The sequence below is a fragment of the Alligator mississippiensis genome, chromosome 6 (genome assembly GCF_030867095.1).
Source record: "Alligator mississippiensis isolate rAllMis1 chromosome 6, rAllMis1, whole genome shotgun sequence".
In the NCBI taxonomy this organism is placed as follows: Eukaryota; Metazoa; Chordata; order Crocodylia; family Alligatoridae; genus Alligator; species Alligator mississippiensis.
In genome coordinates, this window is record NC_081829.1 from 85,695,952 (window position 1) to 85,714,812 (window position 18,861).

At 43.3% G+C, this 18,861-nt stretch overlaps 1 protein-coding gene across 1 annotated transcript in view; it reads left to right on the plus strand.

Annotated features, from left to right (window-relative positions):
• Positions 1 to 519: 519 nt before the first annotated feature.
• The window catches only part of FGFR2 (fibroblast growth factor receptor 2), a 129,480-nt gene continuing 111,138 nt past the window's right edge, over positions 520 to 18,861 (plus strand). The window contains exon 1 of the mRNA XM_059730070.1: positions 520 to 604. The gene's annotated coding sequence lies outside the window, so the exon portion shown is untranslated. The remainder of the gene's footprint in view (positions 605 to 18,861) is intronic.

An 18,861-nucleotide genomic window follows, 5' to 3' on the forward strand; every position in this document is an offset into this window, starting at 1 on the left:
ATCCAAGGTATGTACAATTTACAATACGGTATATGTACACTGGTATATACTCCAAGTAAAGATTCTGCTTTCATCAGTAAACCTTATCCTGGTTTCAAGGAGAGGTTAATTCTGGGGATGCAGATCATATCTGTCCTTGAGCCCATTAGTATGGCTATGCAGATGGCCATACCTTAACCCCCACTGTAGCCAAGATCTAACCCTCAAAAATCAACTACCTCTTTCCTTGCAGAAATCCAGAGGCCTCTCCCTACCCTTCACCCGAGAATCTGGGGGCTTTTCATATGTTAATCAGTAAACATTGTTGTAAATTCGATTGCTGCAATATATACAGGGAGATGGCTTGAAAGTATTGTTTTGCAGAGCATTACTCTGTGGTGTACAGTTCATCTTAAGGCACTCAGTGAGTTAACTTTGCATTGTGATATCATTTCTGAGTTACAAGTCAGCCTCTTTGTATGAATGCCACCCACACAATAGGAGAGAACTGTCAAGCTGCAACATGCAAGAGACACCTAGACACACCTATTGAAGCCATGCTTTGCCTGCCTTGGTGTGTTGCATTCCTTTAGCCTTCGCATATCGAATGGAAAAAAGCAATCAGGTACCGTACACTTTATTTGGAAATTTTCTCTGCCAAACGCAATAGACGTCCTCTGTACTGCAATGTATAGACAATCATAGGAACAGCATCTTTGTAGCACATTTTCCTGCCGATTCATAACTGCATACCGTACATCAGTTTGTATGTTATGCTCATGGTGAAAACAGCTGCTTGCATGTATATCTCGTGCCACAGTGTTTTGCCTTAGCATTTTGATTTAATCATACTTTATGCTATGTGTTTTATTTTATTAGCTGAGCAGTGGGAAATGCAAGGAAAATGTGGGTTTGATATTGTTTTTCTGTGCAAGTTCCAGATGGACAAATCCTTTAGTAACAGCACTGGGTTGAGCACTGTACTGGAAGCCGGGAACTACTTTGGTTTATTTCTGAAGCCGTCTTACATTTGCTGGGTGGCCTTGGACAAGCCATAACCCTGTGTTTGTTTCCTTAACTTCAGGATGAGAATAATACTTTTCTTCCTTATAAGGGTACTGGACAATTTAGTTTAAAAAAAAGTGTTGCTGAGGTATTTCACTCATACATGTATAGATGGAGTTAGAGGCATAATTATATTATTTGCTCCTGGGTGTTAAAGTCATACAAACAGGAGGGGAGATGGTATTTCAAAAAGCAGCAACTCCGACTGGAACATAGAGTCATGGTAGACAACCAGCTGCAGTTACAATCTGGTGCCTGAGAGAGCTAAAACACTTTTTGGAGATAAAACATGGGGAGGCAGAAGTAGGAAAGTGATAGTACTGCTGTACATGACATCAGTGAGACAGCTGCCAGAAACCTGTCCAAGTGTGGTTTCATTTTAAAAAGAGTATTGGCAAATTGGAAAGGTTTCAGTAAAGAGTTACCACAGTGATCTGGGTCCTGGGAAACCTGCCTTACAGTGACAACTAAAGAAGCTCAATTTGTTGAGTTTGTCTAAAAGCTGCCTATGTAAGGAAACTTGGGTACAGTAAGCTATGGTATGAATCTACAGTGCACAGGATACATTGAACTAACTCTTTGAGGACACCCTTAGTGGACATCAGACTATGTCACATGTTTCTGTGCAGACCAGCCCTTTGACAAAGTACTTTGATTGTGGTCTAAAAGGTACCTACACAGGAAAGAGACTTGTGATAGTAAATGGCTCAGTAGCATTGAAAAGACATAAGAAAACTAAAGTTGGTCAAACTTAGAATAGGAATTTGGAATAAAATTGGAGTAGGAATGAGGAATAAGGTTCATATTCCTGTTAGGATAATTGACTACTGGAACAGTTTATATAGGGAGGGGAAGGATTCTCTGTTGCTTAAAGTGTTAAATCTAGATTTAACATTTTTCTGAAAGAGACAGCTTGACCAGAAGTTAGTTGAGGTGGCAGCTACTGGAAGAAGTTTTTTGGGTTGTGTTATGCAGGAGGTCAAATTAGATGACTGAATTGAAACTTCTGGCCTGAAAAATCCATTAAAATACTAGGTTTAAGATGTTATAGTGAAGTATCACTTTCCATGATGGCTTGAATCTTTCACTTATGGTTTAGTTAAACCTCTTACATGAAGAAATGGGCAAATAAATACGGTATACTTGTGGTGAAAATAGATTTCCCAATTTGTAGTGTTTGTGATCACCCCTTCCCCCTTCCCATTTTCCCTAATTGCCTCTCTGTGAACTTAAATGTTCCTCACTTAGAAGGAATACACCACAAACTCCTCTAAAGCTTTCTGTCACCCTTTTCTTCCATCTTTCTCATATAGGAGGTTGGATCCCAGGTTGGATCTTAGTAAGGTATCATGGTGGACAGTAGGTCACTAGGATATGTCCTGGATAAAGTAGCATAGTCCAATATACTTCAGAACTCCATTCTGTTCATCCTCCTGCAGAAAATGTTTGTAGTCATGGAAGGCATCTTAACTGTGAACATATTTTCCTATTGCAAAATTTGTCCATGTGTTTAAGATTCAGAGGAATGCAAAACGATTTAATGCTAGTTTCTGCAAGTTATTTAGGGCATGAGGTTTTTTTGACTTCCTTGACTTTCTGTGTCATGTAGTATATACATACACTTTCTGAAAGTCACTATAGCTGCTGTAATGTAGACTTTGGCTGCAGTATTTTTACACTCCACCAAGTGCTAAACACCAGAATAGTCCTTGGAGCCATGAGCAACTTGATGGTTGGAAAGAACAGAGTTGAAAAACACAGTATGTTACTGAATGTCTGGAAACCTGTTTTGTGCCCAGGTGGCTTACAGCATTGTTAGGTTACAATTATGTGGGGAGGGAAATTTTTGACAGAAAAGGCCTGATTGTTATATGTATTTTTTTCTTCCTATAAACAGTGGCAATGCAAAGGGGTGCATGTGTGTGCATGTGCACCCCCTGAGATCAGCCGTGCACTCCCTGGAAGCACCAGCCACAAAACCGGAAGTGCCAGCAGAAGTTCACTTCCAGTTTTGCTGCTGGCTTGGCAATTGGCTGCTGGGGGGCCACCCCTGCTCCTGGTTCAGAGTCGGCTGCTGGGGGTCGGCAATTGGCCATGGGAGACACCCCCCTCATCGGTGATCTGGTGCCCCCCAGACTCAGGAGGCACCAGTCGCCCATGCCCATAGAAGTATAATTCTTTAGACTCTAAAGTGAAAATCATGATTCTTCCTCTGTGTGTATCTAATCAGTCATCTTATTACCTCTTAGGACAAACACTCCACTTTCTGTTGGTTTTTCTCATACAGTTGTCATGACCAGCTTCATGTACACTGTTGGGTGTTTCTACAGGGAAAATATGAAGACACATGAAACCCCTGTTTAAAATGTCCGTTTACTTTTTTTTCCTCTCTTATTAATGACAGTGGTGAGTGAATGTATACACTAGCTGTGAATTGTCAAATTTAATTGGGTTGTATATGAATGATGACTCTTGTTTTAATGCTCTGGAATTAGCTGATAGATAAGAAACTGCTTTCTGGTAATCTGTGATGGTTCTAGCATTTCCTGTGATACAAACTCTATGATACAGAAGTTTATTACTTCTACAAGCAAGTCTGATTAACCCTTAAACTTGTTCTCCTCTACTTAAGCCATGAGTCTACTTTAGTCATGTTGGCTGCTTACACACTTAAACCACCCCCACCCTCAAAAAAATCGCACTTTAAATTCAGCGCACCCCCAAGCCAAGCCCAGTTCATGCCCAGAAGAGGTGTCACATTAGTTGAACCCAGCTCACCCAACATCTGTATAAATCAGGTACTTCAGTGGAGCTTTTTTGGCATTTCTATCTAATAGCTGATTGAATCAGCTATTAGATAAAAGTGTCAAAAAGTCCTCATGAAGTATATGATCTATACAGATGCTGTGGAGCCAGGTTGAACTGATGTGCTGCCTCTTCTGGTAAAGCACTTTTTTGTCATCTCTGTCAGCAGCCATTATGCATGAGATATTATGTGGCTTGCTCATTTGTGAAGTGGAAATGTCAAAAAGCAATATTTTGTTTTCTAGATTAGTCCTAGGAAAGGGACCTTGTTCTTTAATATAAAGCAGTGATTATAAACCAGGGTGCCAGGCTACTCTGGGGTTCTGCAAAATCTTTTGAAGGGTGCTGCAAAATCTGAGGAGTTAAGCAGATCTGAGAAGATAAGTGCAGATTTAGACTTGTCCCTGCCTGACCGCTGCCCTGCCTCTATTGCCTGGTTCCTCTGCAAGGAGGTAAGTACTGTAATAAATTGTTTTTTGAAATGGGATGTAATTCCATTCACAAAAGTTGAGGGGTGCCTTGAGTCAAACGGGGGGTGCCTCACGTCTAAAAAGTTTGAGAACCACTGTGACAGGGTGGCTGAAGCACCCTGCCATGAGAACATGAAGAATAAAACAAAGGAAATAAACTTATTGAGGGACGCCGAGGAAACTGTGGTGAGCCAGGGTGGGAAAGACACTGCACCCCAACTAATTAAGGGAACCAGCTGGGGCTGTGGCAGATCAAAGGCTGCCATGGCAAACCCAGCTGTCAGGGTTCGAGCCCAAGATAGGGAAAATGGCGCAGCCAAAGAAGAGAAGAAAAGCTGCACCGAAAAGTTAAAGAGAAAACAGCTGGGTCAGGGAAGCAGCGAATTGGACACTGCCACAGTGGACCCAGATGGCCGGAAAGGAAATTTAAAGGGATGCTGAGGGACAATTAGGGGTCGGAAGGAAAGAGGGGAAGACAAGGCGAGAAGAAAGAAGACAGTAGAGACCAAGGAGAGAGAGCACTGACCCAGGGGCTTAGAGGAAAGCTCTGGTCCCCCAATTTACCTGGTGAGAGCCATCAAAGAGGCAGAAGAGGCTGTCCTGTCAGTGACAGCCAGTGCAGAAATGGAGGAGATTGCTCCATTGGTGAGTTCAGTCCTGGGGAGTGAAGGTAATCACTTCAGGAACCTGGAGGAGAACGAAGACACAAACGAGATTACACCCAAGGAGGGGTAAATCCGTCCTGACCCTGAAGATAAGGGTGGGATTAGAACTAAGAAGTGGCTGCCTTGGGACCTCTGCAGGGAAGAATAGGGCAAGCAACCAAATTAAGAGGAGGACCCATGAGACTGAGACCAAATCCTCAGCATTATAGGCGAGCAATAACACGCCCAAAACATCTGGTTTGGTTAGGGCAGGGTAAGGGGATGGTGGAGTCCTGTGAAGAAAAGCTGACTCCTTGAGCCTATAATCAACCCTTTTGTCTCCCAAGAGTGCTTTGGCACCTCTCTCTCAAACATCAAAGCTGTGGCAGGCAATTTTTTGAAGGACAGAATACTATAGAGACATGACTCAGCTCCAAGCAGCAAACCACTGACCTCCTACAATCACTGATTTAAAGTAAGATCTAATGGAAGACACCTAGTGCACAGATGCTAAATCAGTGACAGAACTGAGGTGAATAACGGCCTAGTGCTTGCTCAATACTACATTGTTCTTCATTGTGTGCAGAATATCACACATTCACACTGTTGTATAAAGATGTGATCCAAAGTCTGTTGAAATCAAAGGCAAGACTCATGCTTTCCTGCTTTTCAAAAATAGTACAATTTTGAGTGAAAAAACCCCGTTTATTTTGGAAAAATACCACTTCCTACTGAAAAATGTGTTCAAGGAAAAGCTTTTGTTCATTTCTGTCTTTCATGGTTCTGTAACACTGTCACAAATTAATAAATTCAACAAGTGGATGGGAGAGAATATATTGCCTAGCTGAATCTTCCCTTATGATTAGTGATGATGCATAAGTTGCTGCAGCTAATGACAGACAATAAATGTGAAACCCCAGGATGGCATTTTTAGGCTTATAGCTCAGCACTGAATTATGTACTGAGCAGGAAGTATTCCAAAGAGAAAGATAACTGTTAGGACAGAGGAGGACTGTGATTTATACAAGGAATTTCAAAGTGTACATTTAAGAATATGCAGTCAATTTTGTTGTGAGTAGGTGTTACTATATTGGGCTTAGACACACATGTTAAGTACGCATTGCTGTAAAAGAAAAAGTATTTTCAAATGTGCTTTGCACCATTTGTCCAGGAAATTATTTTAGTTTTTATGTGAGAGTTTTTACACTTAGTCTTCCTCCTCCATTTTTCAAACTCATGCTCACTGAAACATGAATTTGAAAAGTGAGCAGTCTCCTCCATTTCTGCTGACAAACCAAACAATGATTCTTACACCTTGCACTTACCCCATTACTGTAGTGTATTAGCCCATCAGCACTGTAACTTTTTATTTATTAAAAATGCCAAGCCTGCACTGGTGACCCGCTTTGCCTTAAAAATGTAAATACTGTCTTACAAGGACACTGTCAATTTAAATAGCTTGAAACTGAATGGGAAAAAAGTCTCCTACAGGTTGTAAATGGTGATACACCCTGGACTTTTGGGAAAATTTATTATTTTAGATTTTTGTTCCCTTCTTGATTTCATAGATTTCTAGGGTCGGAAGAGACCTTGTAGATCATTGAGTCCAACCCCCTGCTCTAGGCAGGAAGGAGCATTGGGGTTAAGTAACCCCAGCTAGGTGCTTGTCTAATCTCTTCTTGAACACCTCCAAGGTAGGGGAAGCATCACCTCCCTTGGAAGCCCATTCCATATTTTGGCAACCCTCACCATAAAGAATTTTTTCCTGATAGCCAATCTAAATCTACTCTCCTTCAGTTTGTGGTTGTTATTTCTATTAACCCTGGGGGGCATCCTGGTAAACAGAGTATCCTCTATTCCCTGCTGAACCCCTCCCCCCTGCCCCCCTGATGAGTTTGTAGACAGCCACAAGATCACCTCTTAACTTTCTCTTGGGGAGGCTGAAGAGATTCAGGTCCCTCAGTCAGTCTTCATAGGATCTTACTTGCAGGCTCTCAACCATATGAGTAGACCTCCTCTGAACAGTCTCAATGTTGTCCACATCCCTCTTGAAGTGCAGTGCCCAAAATTGGACACAGTACTCCAGCTGTGGTCTTACCAATGCCACCTAGAGGGGAAGTATCACCTCCCTAGACCTGCTTGTGATGCACCTACTAAGGCAAGAAAGAGTGCGGTTAGCCTTAAAAATTACCTTGTCACATTGGTGACTCATGTTCATTTTTGCATTGACCATGACTCCGAGATCCCTTTCCATTGCCGTGGTACTCAGAATAGTACTTCCCAGTCTATAGGTGTATTGGAGATTCTTTCTCCCCAGGTGCATCATCTTGCACTTATCCCTCTTAAATTGCATCCTATTCTGATCCACTCACTTCCCCAGTCTATCCAAATCCTCCTGATTTTGCTCCCTGCCCTCCAGTGTGTTTACTATATCCCCTAGTTTGGTGTCGTCTGCAAATTTGGACAGAGTGCTTTCAACACCCTCATCCAAATCACTGATGAAGATATTGAACTGCACTGGTCCAAGGACAGAACCCTGGAGGACACCATTGCTCACATCTCTCTCGGGAGAAATGACCCATCCACCACCACTCTCTGGGTGCGTCCCATAAGCCAGTTTTTCATCCACCTTACTGTGAAAAAATCCACACCACAGCTACTCAGTTTGCTTGTAAGAATTGGGTGCGACACTGTGTCGAAAGCCTTTTTAAAGTCCAAGTAACTACCATCTATCTCCACCCCTCCATCTAAAGCACTTCATGACCTGGTCATAAAAAGAGACCATGTTAGTCAGTCAGGATCTGCCTGCTATAAACCCATGCTGGTTTCCCCTTAACATTGTATTACCTGCTGGCCCCCCCAAAATGTGTTCCTTTATAATTTTTTCTAAGGTCTTGCCAAGAATAGAGGTGAGTCTAACCAGCTTATAATTACCCAGCTCCTCCTTCCTCCCCTTCTTGAAAATAGGAATCACATTGGCCCTTTTCCAGTCCCCTGGGACCTGTCCTGAGCGCCACAAGTGCTCAAACAGTTGTGCCAGTAGTTTCGCTATGACTTCAGCTAATTCCTTTAGTACCCTTGGGTGAAGATCATCAGGGCCAATTGACTTAAATATGTCCAACCCCTCCAAGTGCCCCTTTACTAGGTCAGCACTAACCATAGGTAGATTGGTATTTCTCTCACACCAGACTAAAGTCTGATTGGGAGGTGTGTTTGTATCCATGTCCAGGAACATAGATGCAAAGAAATCATTTAAAAGCTCTGCTTTATCCATCCTGTCTGTTATGAGTTGCCCTAGTCCATTCTGTAGAGGCCCTATGTTACCCTGCGCCTTCTTGCTACCTATGTACTTAAAGAAGGACTTTTTGTTAGCCTTAATCTTTGTTGCCAACTTTTCTGTATCTGCTTTGGCCTTCCTCACTGCTTCCCTGCAAGCACGAGCTAAGCAGGTGTACTCTTCCTTGGTGGCTACCCCCTACTTCCACAGCCTGTAAGCCTCTCTTTTCCTCTGAAGGCTCTCCTGAATTTCCCTGTTCAGCCAAGAAGGTTTTTTGGCTCTTTTTCCACCCTTTGTGTGAACTGGGATTGTACCCCTCTTTGCCTGCAGGATCAGTCCCTTGAGGAACTCCCACCCTTCTTGGACCTCCCAACTCACATATGTAATTACCCCTCAGTCCCACTCTAACTAATCTCCTGAGCTCATTGAGGTTGGCTTTCTGGAAGCCTAGCACTTCTGCCCTACTAGTTTTCTTTCCCACCTTTTGCTGGACAGTGAATCCTATCAACTGGTGATCACTATCCCCTAGGTGACCTTGTACCTGTAGATCCCCCACCAAGCCCTCCCCTGTGGCCAGCACCAAGTCAAGTAAGGCACTTCCCCTGATAGGACTGCATACCTCCTGTGTTTGATGTTTAAAGGAGTAATTTTTAGCAAAAGAGAAGCTGACTAAAGGGCCATACATGGAAACAAAGTTTTCACTGACTTGAACAGAGAAAGCCAAACCTTCTTGGTAAGTAGAATGACAACACTTCAATGAGTAGTCTCACAGACTTACATATTCCTATGTATTTGCATAATACCTAGCACAGACCAATCCTGGAACCAAGCAATGTATAACATCACATCCTTAAACTTCCTGGGAAAAGTATAAAGATGTAATGGCAAAAGTAAAGGTGTTCATAGGAAACTGCTAACACTTTTTATGGTAATGGCTAGACCAGTGGTAGAAGGCAGGGTAGATGTGTACCTTATAGATGATCTAAGTCAGAGATGCGGAGCATAAGCTTTTATGAGCCTGATATCACTTCATCAGATGCTGTGAAAGGAGGTGCACAGAGCAGCATATTAAACAGAGAAAGTATCTGCATAGCGAAGACTGGGAAGGGAGAAAGGAGGGAGGGAAGGAAGGAAAGAGGGGACGGTCGACAGTGCTGAGAGAGGCAAATAAGTAAAACTTACAAGGACAAAGGGGTCACAAAAGCTAATCTAGGTAATGGGGATAAGAATCTGTAGCACAATGGTGGCCAATCTTTTTGGCAAACATGCCACGTGTTAAGTCCAAATATGAGATAGTGCCACGCTAACAGCTACCACTGTCACCCAGTACCACCGAACTTCATCACCACCAGACAAGCAAACTGTAAGGCATTCACATCTATCTGAAAGCATAGTAGGAAAATCCCTAGCTGAGCCTTTTAGTCTCCAGCAATGCTAACAAGAGGAAGAATTGTCCAGCTATTAAGGAACTAGTCTGAGGCTCTTGAGGCACAAGTTCATTTCCCTACTGTAGCAGGTCCAAGCCATAGGGGCGGCCATAATACTCCCTGGTGGCCACGTGGCTCCTGCCCAGTTTTGACTCTAACATTGCCCTCCTTCAATTGGTTATCTGCCACTCCTTGTTCTTATTAGAGTTTAAGGGAGGCTGCCCACGGGCCTTAAAGTGAGCCTCCGTTGTGGCAAATCTCCATCAGGTGTCCCCTGGACCCCACTATCTCAACTTAGCCCTCAGGCTCAACAGATCCTCTCAGCCTGCCCATGCCTCTGCAGGGTACCTGTAGCCTTAAGGGTTAATTGAATGGCTCCATTCTACCCCTACACCATACCCCAAGGCTCACAGGTATTATTCATCAACAATGGTCTCTGAAATATTCTCAGCCCCTTCCTCTGGGGGGTTGGACCCTCTGGTCACCTATATAGACCACCTCTGGGCTCTTGGACCTTCAGGTCCCACACATGGCCATGTCCTGGGCTCTCAGACTCTCTGGTCTCATGCTCAGTCCCCCCTCTGGGTTCTTGGACCCTGGTCCTACACTCAGCCCCACTTTCTACCTCTTCTCTGAGCTCTTGGACTCTCTTGTTGGTCTCACAGCCCCTCTTGGGCTTGTGTCCAGCTCTCGGCCCTTCTCCAGGCCCGTGGACCCTTGGGTCCTACTTTCAGGCATTCCCTGACTCCTGAACCTTCAGATCCTGCACTCAGATACTCCCCCTGTCTTTAGACCTCCTTTGGTCTTTCTTACTCAGACCTGCTTTGTGCACCTGGATCCTCTCATCACACCCTCAGCCCATCTTGGGGTCTTGGGCTTGTGGATCCCCTGATCCCCAACTGCTGGGCTCCAGTACCCCCTTCTGGGTTCCACTCTTAGCCTCTCTTGGGCTGCTGGCCCTCGAAGTAGGACTTGCCTTTCCTTGCAGGGCTCCAGGCTAATTTACTGATACAACTAGCAGGTGCTCAAGCCTTCTCTGGGCTTAACATAAACCAGGGTGACCTGCCCTTAAAAACAAGCCCCTATCTGCCCCAGATACCTTCCCTTTCTCCCCATGTTGCACAGTAGCTTTCTTTCAGTATTCAGGTGATCTGATGCTAGGAGCTCCTCACTTCATGGCTCCCAGGGCTGGACTGCCTTACTGGCTCAGGCCCAGGTCTTATATTGCTCCAACCCATTGCTTATATAGCTTTAGTCTGCTGCTAGTCAAGTGAATCTCTAATTAGCCCTCCTTTGCCACATACAAGCTATCTCTCCAGCTGCTTGTTCTCTTAAAGGAGTGGGTGCAACCCAGTGTCCTGCTAGACTTGCCCTACCATAGACTTCCTATGCCAATTTATTTAACCTCTTTGTGCCTCCGTTCCTGATCTGAAAAATGGGGATGATAGTACTGTCCTCCCTTGCCATCTTGTTAAGATTGTGAGGTGTTGAGACAGAGTTAATAGGGCCTCTATAAATAATAAACTGGTAGATACACCTCAAGGTTATATGTTGTTAGTATAGCAGGCCTAGTTCTCCCTCGTTAAATTACATACCCCAAAAACAACAAAGATCACACTATACTCCTACCTAAGTAATCCCCATTACTTACATAAACAGGCTCCATGGGTGAAATGAGGTCAAAATATTACAATGTTAAAGGCAATTAATTGTATTTCACTGCCCTGTATCCACAAAAGACAAGACTTTCTATCTAATCTGAACCACCGGTACCTCCCTTCTTCACTCCCTCATATACTCTCTATGCATTACTCTTCTGTAGAAACACATTGCAGCGTATTTTAGCACTCCCTCTGAAGTCCTAGGGAGGTTATCTACATATACTCCAACAAGCAGAGAGTGTTTCCAGGGAACTGCTTATGGCAGCAGACCAGAGGTCCATGGGAATTTATCCCAGAAGGCACAGGTCCTTCACTCTTTTGTCTCAGAAATGATGCAGCTAGCAGGATCTCTAGCATGCCGTTGAAATACCTACAAGTAAAATGTTGGATCCTGGGGTCCTTACTCATACCGAGGAGTGTCTTTATCATGGGAATTAAGGTACTGCTCTGCATGAGCCAGAACCTTGCTGTAGAGCTTTAAAGAGGGGGGTTCTCATAGCATGCAGGTCCTGCCTCTACTCTTCTTCATGATTGCCTGAAATAGGAGCAGTTCTTGTTGCCTCACCCAAACTGAGTGAAACTTGGACAACATATCAGAAACACCTGAAAGCCTTAGAATGTGACCATCAGTGATGTCTTTGGAAAATCCTCCACATTGATTGGAAGGACAGAAGAATGAATGCCAGCGTTTTGGCTCAAGCAGATGCCACCAGCATTGAAGCCATGTTTGTGTGCCACCAGCTGCGTTGGACAGGATATATAAGGATACCTGCCAATCGGTGCCTGAAACAGGTCTTATACTCCCAACTCACCAACGATCATGTCTCCAGAGGTGCACAGAAGAAAAGAGTCAAGGATACCTTGAAGGCCAATCTGAAGTAATGCAATATTAACATCAATACCTGGGAGATGTGAGCACTGAATCATTGCCAATGGTAGTGTGGTGTATAACATGGCATTAATCATTTCGAGCAAATTTGCCTCACTACGGAGGCGGATAGACAAGAGAATCAAAGGGAAAGAGATGTGACTCAGCATCACCAGGACTCACTCTGTCCTCCCAGAACTGTTTCCATGTCTGCAGTCAAACACGTGAATCTTGGATTAGCTTTTTCAGTCATCTCTGGACTCGCTGATGACTTCTCTAGTTATTGGAAGACTGTCATCCTCAAATCAAGGGATTGCTGCTGCTTAGAACTGAGGCACTCTTTGCTTCCTGGAGCCGGGAAGAATGGTGAGCATAGCTGCAGAGAGGAAGTGAGACACTTCAGATGAGCACAACTCAGTGGAAATTTGGAGCATATCTCAGATTTACTCCCAAAACTTCCAGTGATCCAATGAGTTCTCTCATATAACGCTTGCTCTGAGAACCACACAATACTTCAGTGGCTACTACAATGATTGTTTACATGGAATAGGGGTACGAGGAAAGTGCCAAAGGCATTTGTATCTGTCTTCATAGTTTTGCAGCTGGAAACAATGAGGAGTCAGCACCAGGTGTTGTCCATCCAGCCCTCCTCAGCATGCTGGAAAACACTTTGCAGATTGCCTGTGGTCCACAGACTACGGTCTGAGAATGGCCCTTGAGACCTCCAAAAACTCCCACCCCATCCTGTCCTGTTTTTGGATGAATCCGGAGGGGTTTTTATTCCTCATTACTTTGCTCCTTCTCCTTACTTTACTCCCATCAAGGCCCAATGTTAGAGCCACAGTGTTACAATGGGTCCCCCCTTACTGGAAAGCACAGGTCATGTCTACACTACTAATTGCCATGTAGTAGAGGGACTCAAATTTTACCAGAACTGTTTAGTTGTGGCAGCTTGGAACTCAGGGCAGACTGATTTTTTTCCTGTTCTTCCATAGATAGCTATTTTAATGCTATTTTGGGTATCCCTAAGCTATCCTGCAGTCTGTTCTTTAAAGGATGCTCTGTAATGATTTGGAAGAAGGCCTATCACCATGGTAAAGAGAAAAAAAATCTGTCATCAACCCATTCTTTTGAAGAGAGCTGAAAAAGAGATTTACGGATTTGAGACTATTTTGCTACAGTCTTGAAACTATTGTATGTTATCCATCTACATTGGAGATTGTGTTTTAAACTAATTTAAAGTTGTGCTGCATGTCCCCTATTTACCTCCTCGAAAGTACATTTGTTTCAGTGTTAGGATACTCTTCTGTTAGGCATCTCTTCCTCCAAAAAATAAGACAATCACAACATTTCCTTAAGAACAAAGATATTTGATGGGGGCATGGAGAATAATAAATCTTCTGAACGGCTGATGTCTCGTGACACAGAATTTTAGCTATAGGAGGATCCCGTCAAACAGCACTTTTTGTTTATTTTTTAAATGCTTCTGAGTGAATGCATATCTCTAGATGTTTAGAGAATAGCAGGACTGGAAAATTAAGTTTATTTATTCACAAGATATGTATCATGCCAACAGCTGCAGACTGCTTCCCCTCACTATTCTGCTAATGGGTTCAACTCTGACCTCAAAAGACCACCCTATCTGAGGCTGGGAAGCAAGGTAGACTCTTTGCAAGCTCATTTACTACACTGTGTTGAGAGGACAGTACCATTCATAATGGCTTTGTATGCTGATTGCTTCCTAGCAAGAATCATATTACTATGCGTATTCGCTCTTTAAAGCAGGAGTAGGAGAACGTTCTGGCAGTTGCACAGTAACAAGAGGCTTCTAAGACGACTGCCTGGCTTGTAGGCAAAAATCTCAGCTGGTGTAAACTGGTGAAAAAATCAGCGGAGCTATTCTGAGTTGTACCATTTGGCTCTATGTTTTATCTTTAGCATTAGTTGCTGTAGTATTTAATTAGTGAAGTAGCTGTAAATAGGAATCATAGGAAAGTAGAGTTGGAAAGGACCTCACAAGGTCATCTAGTCCAGCCTCCTGCTCAAGGCCGGATTGTGCCTGACTAAACTATCCCAGACAAATCTGGTCAAGTGCAATACTGTACTAAAAAAACCTAGTGGCAGTTGCTAACGTTGAAAGGTCCAAAGTGATCCCTGATTAAACAAGTGAATTATCAGAATGACTCTTGAAGGAGCTTGCTTCTGGGTGGAACACTGGGTAGCAATCAAGAACGTGGGCATGGCAATCAAGAGATTTACAGCTGCTTTTTTCTAATGAGTAGTATTGTTTCTTTTCCCCATTCCCTCCTTAAAAGGGGATCTCAGGTGAGGGGTGGATTGGTCAGGTTTTTAATTAAGGAAGATGAAGGGGGTATTTCTCTGGAGTCCATTCTTTATTCTTGGCACCCAAGAAATGGAGAATTTCAGATTTTATATGCTGGTTTTAAGGCAAGGGATTGACTGCTTTGTTCCACAGAAAACCTGTCGGAGCTCTAAAGAGAATCACACAAAATCACTATGTGGAATTCTTCCTAGTGCTTCATGAGAAGTGTAGACTCCCCCCACTCCCCTTTCTCTCTCACACTCACACTCACCCCCCCCGCCTTGCAGAACAAGTTGGACCCAAACCAGAGCTAGCTGTGCAGAGGCCTCATGTTTCCATGCCACCTCTGACTTCCCGCATCAGCCCGACTGCATGATGGTGTGAAAACCCCATTCATAGATTCATAGTTGTCAGGGGCTGGAAGGGACCTTACAAGATCATCGGGTCCAGCCCCCCTGTACTTGGGTAGGAAAGACTGCTGGGATCAGATGACTCCAGCGAAGCGGGTGTCAAGACACTTTTTGAAGATCACCAGAGTGGGTGACTACTGCCTCTTGGGGGACTCTGTTCCAGACCCTCAGCACTCAATTTGTAAAGAAGTTTTTCCTTATCATGGTCTTTTGTATGTATTCTTTGTTGTTTACTTCAGCCCACTTGCTCCTTACCAATCTGTCCACGGCACCCTCTTTCATTTCATGAAACTCCTTGGACCAGCAGATGGTTCTCAGTGGAGGAATGGTGTAAATGCTGCCCTGGAGGTTGCTGACCCCCATTCTGCACAGGAGAGAGAGAGCCAAGTGCTGCTTCAGAACAGGCAAGAGCAATTCGAGGTGGCGAGCAGGGGGTCTTGTCCTATCCTGTGATACTGAAGCATTCCTTCATTTCTTAGTGCATCCTCCTACAGACATTTCATCTGATCCTTGATGAAGGAATATGTACTTCCAGCCCTTGCATTTGTTTTTTTAGCCTCTGAACAAGAGGCCCCAAACCTGTTGTTTCCTCCCTCACCCATATCATGAGGCAACTTGAACACAATGACCAATAAGCTGTGAAGCCAGTGGACACGTCCACCATGGTGACTGACATCAAGGTTTGATATCCATATAAGCGTATGTTTATATAAATGTGTAAATGGTTTGGTTATTGTGCACTGTTGTATGCAGTTATTCTAGTCTATTTGGTCTGTGGATGTAGACAAGAACAGTGTGTTACTTCATACCTATAAATGATTTTTTTTTCTCCTGCGCCTTACAATCATTAACAGAGTGACCTGGCTTATCTTTATTTTTGTCTCTACTACCTTTTCAGTTTTCTCTTCTACTATAACGTATTGGGAGTTTTCGTCTCTGGAGATTACAGCCGTTTCTATTTAAGATGTGTCAGCTTCTCTGTTTTCCAGAATTTAATTGGTAGCCTGTAGAAACATGCTGAGTGGGGTGGGACCGCTGATTTTTCAGAAAAATAGATTGCTGAATGTAAGGCTTGAGGGAATATAATTTGCAGGCAAGAATTTGCCCTTTTCTGTACTTCACTTCCTGCTACTGTATAAATGCTTAGTTAGACCATCATGTTATTTCATTCTCTATGCATCATGAAGAACTCATATGAATTCAAACATTCTCTACAGTCAAATTTTCAGTATTTCTCTTCTCTAGTTCTTGACTTAACATCTGCTTATTTTTACAGACCTGGTCCTCTTGCCTCAACAGCTAGAAATGCAGGCTAACCACTCTCTATTTCTTGGTTGCATTGCTTGGGTTGAGACTTAAGAGGGATGATTTGCCAATTAAACATTGGCGATGATTTTAAAATGTTACCATTTTTATTTGCAATAGATTTATCCTGTGTCTGTGGACCAGCAGTTTTTACCCATCCTGATGGGTTGCAGCCTAAAATATTTTGAGAACCATCTAGCAGGCAGATTGAGACATTGGGAGGTGAGGAGATGGTCCATGCGTGAAAATCTCTCTTACAGAGTGGTCATATGACTAATCCCTGCCAGACACCACAACAGGGACTCCCAACTGAATGCCGTTTTACTTCTGTGATGAATTGTAGCTTGAGTGATGTCCTTGTGCCTCATCTGAGAAGTGCTATGTACAATGGTGTTATATTCATATGTACATCAAATGCCCTGATGGAAAATATGTAGGAGAAACCAAAAAACAACTGTGCACCAGAATGAACGCACACCAAAAATCTATCAAAGACAAGAATACCCAATTACCTGTGGGTGCACACTTCTCACAGGATAGGCACTCCCTCTCTGATCTCTCAGTTCTAATCCTCAAAGGGAATTTACAAAACACCTTTCATAGATAAACCTACGAACTTCACTTCATAAATCTACTGGATACAAAAAATAACGGACTCAATATAGACACTGGATTTATGGCACAATACAACCTACCTGACATCTGATTCACCAGGTACCTGCCAGACCTGACCTCTTACACTTTTCTTTCCCCCCTCCTTCCTCCCCTCTCTTCCCCTCCTTTTCTGCCCTTTGTCTTCCTAATTTCCAGCTATTTACTTTTTCAGAAGGCTGCTTTTCTCCCTTGAAAATATACTACTGTAGTGTCTCCCTTACTCTATTGTCTTTCCTCCTCCCCCCCTCATTTTCCCCTCCTCCCTTCCCTGCTCTACCTTTTGTTTTCCTCATTTCCACCTACTTACAGTTTCACTGATATCCTGTCACACTTTTAGCTTCTCTTATTCCCTGGAGTCTCAGCAGAGACTTCCTATGCCCGAAGAAGGGTGATTGCACCCAAAAGCTTGCAAAAAACTTTTTTCCAACTTCTCAGTTGACCTAATAAAAGATACCATATCTACCCAGAGAACCTTGCCTTCCCAGTGCATGCTGCTTCATAATTTCATAGTTGTTAGGGGCTGGAAGGGACCTTACAGATCATCAGGTCCAGCCCCCATGCACTTCAGCAGGAAAGACTGGGTTTGTGTAATATCTAACATGAATTTTCTTCTGGTGACTGGGAGTATTGTCATCAACACTTTGGGATCCCAGGGTCTGGGATCAGGATCATCAACACTGCCCACTAGAGGGCAGTGACTATGCCATCAAATTTCATGAGCTCTGTGGAAAGGACGTGTAAAGCTTGTTAGGCACAGCCACTCGGAACAGGGCACTCTTGCAGGATGTTAAGCACTGAAAACTCGTTGGAGACCACGCAACTGATGGGAATGAGAGCCATGAATGGTGGAATGAACAGTGCCAATGCCTTGCAGCTTCCTAGTAGCATCAATGCTGACTGGATCTTATGACTTTGGACCTCAAGACATCCCTCTCTTACAGGATTCCAGTAAGGGTTCACCATGTGCTTAGGAGTTTTCTCCAAATCAACCGCTTTTATGTTACTCTCATTCTTAGCAGTCATGATTTTTTCAGATCAAATGATTATCAGAGCTAAGGCTTCCCATATTAAACCTTAGTTATAATATTCATTTAATTGATTTGGATTAAACTCAAAGTGCCCACTGACAAGCTTGTCCTCCTTGATCTGTGAGTATGTCCATATGGACACTGTGGTCATTAGTTAACTGTATAGCTAAAAAAATCAGAAACTGAACCTTTGGCTCTATATTGTAAGCTAAAGAAGCAGTAGGTCTCCATCAGAACACGTGAATGTATTCCTTCCACTAGAGGGCAGTGGCACACATATGCAGGCATCATACTACACAAGCTGTGATATAAACCAATCTTGCCCATCCTGTAGGAACATGCTTCTTTCTCATGCATAAGTGTTATCCCAATTAAAAGTTATATTTCAGCCTTCCAACCTCCTTATTTGCATCGACTCTGCAAAACATTTCCTGGTTTGGATTATTTAACAGCCATGGAATTCCAGTGCAGTATCTGCCAGTCCATCCATCTGGTCTTCATCATTGTAGTATCTGAGCACTGCAGAACTGTCAAATTTTATCATCCCAGAACCACTGAACTTGCCTTTATTATGCATTAAAGATTGACAAGACAGTTAGGTCCTAAACTTGGCCATGCTTAACAACAGTCTAATAAACAGGTCTTCTCTTTGGTGTATTCTATCAACTGTTGCTTGAACTAAACTTCACTGCAGCGTTACCTTTAAAGCACAAAAAATATTATTCAGTATTGCATTCAGTGCTGAAGAAAAATCAGTATGCATTTGTGTGATAATTTGGAGGCTTTCTCTGTGCTGCTTAAGAATTCGGTTACTAGGGGATTCTCTGTGTCAGGCAGCCATCTTCATTTTGTATTTGGGGCTTACCTACTTTCTGTCTCTTTTTTTACCTCCATGATGTACTGAAATTTCAAGAGGCGGTGACAGGTTAACAGCTGGGAGGGGGG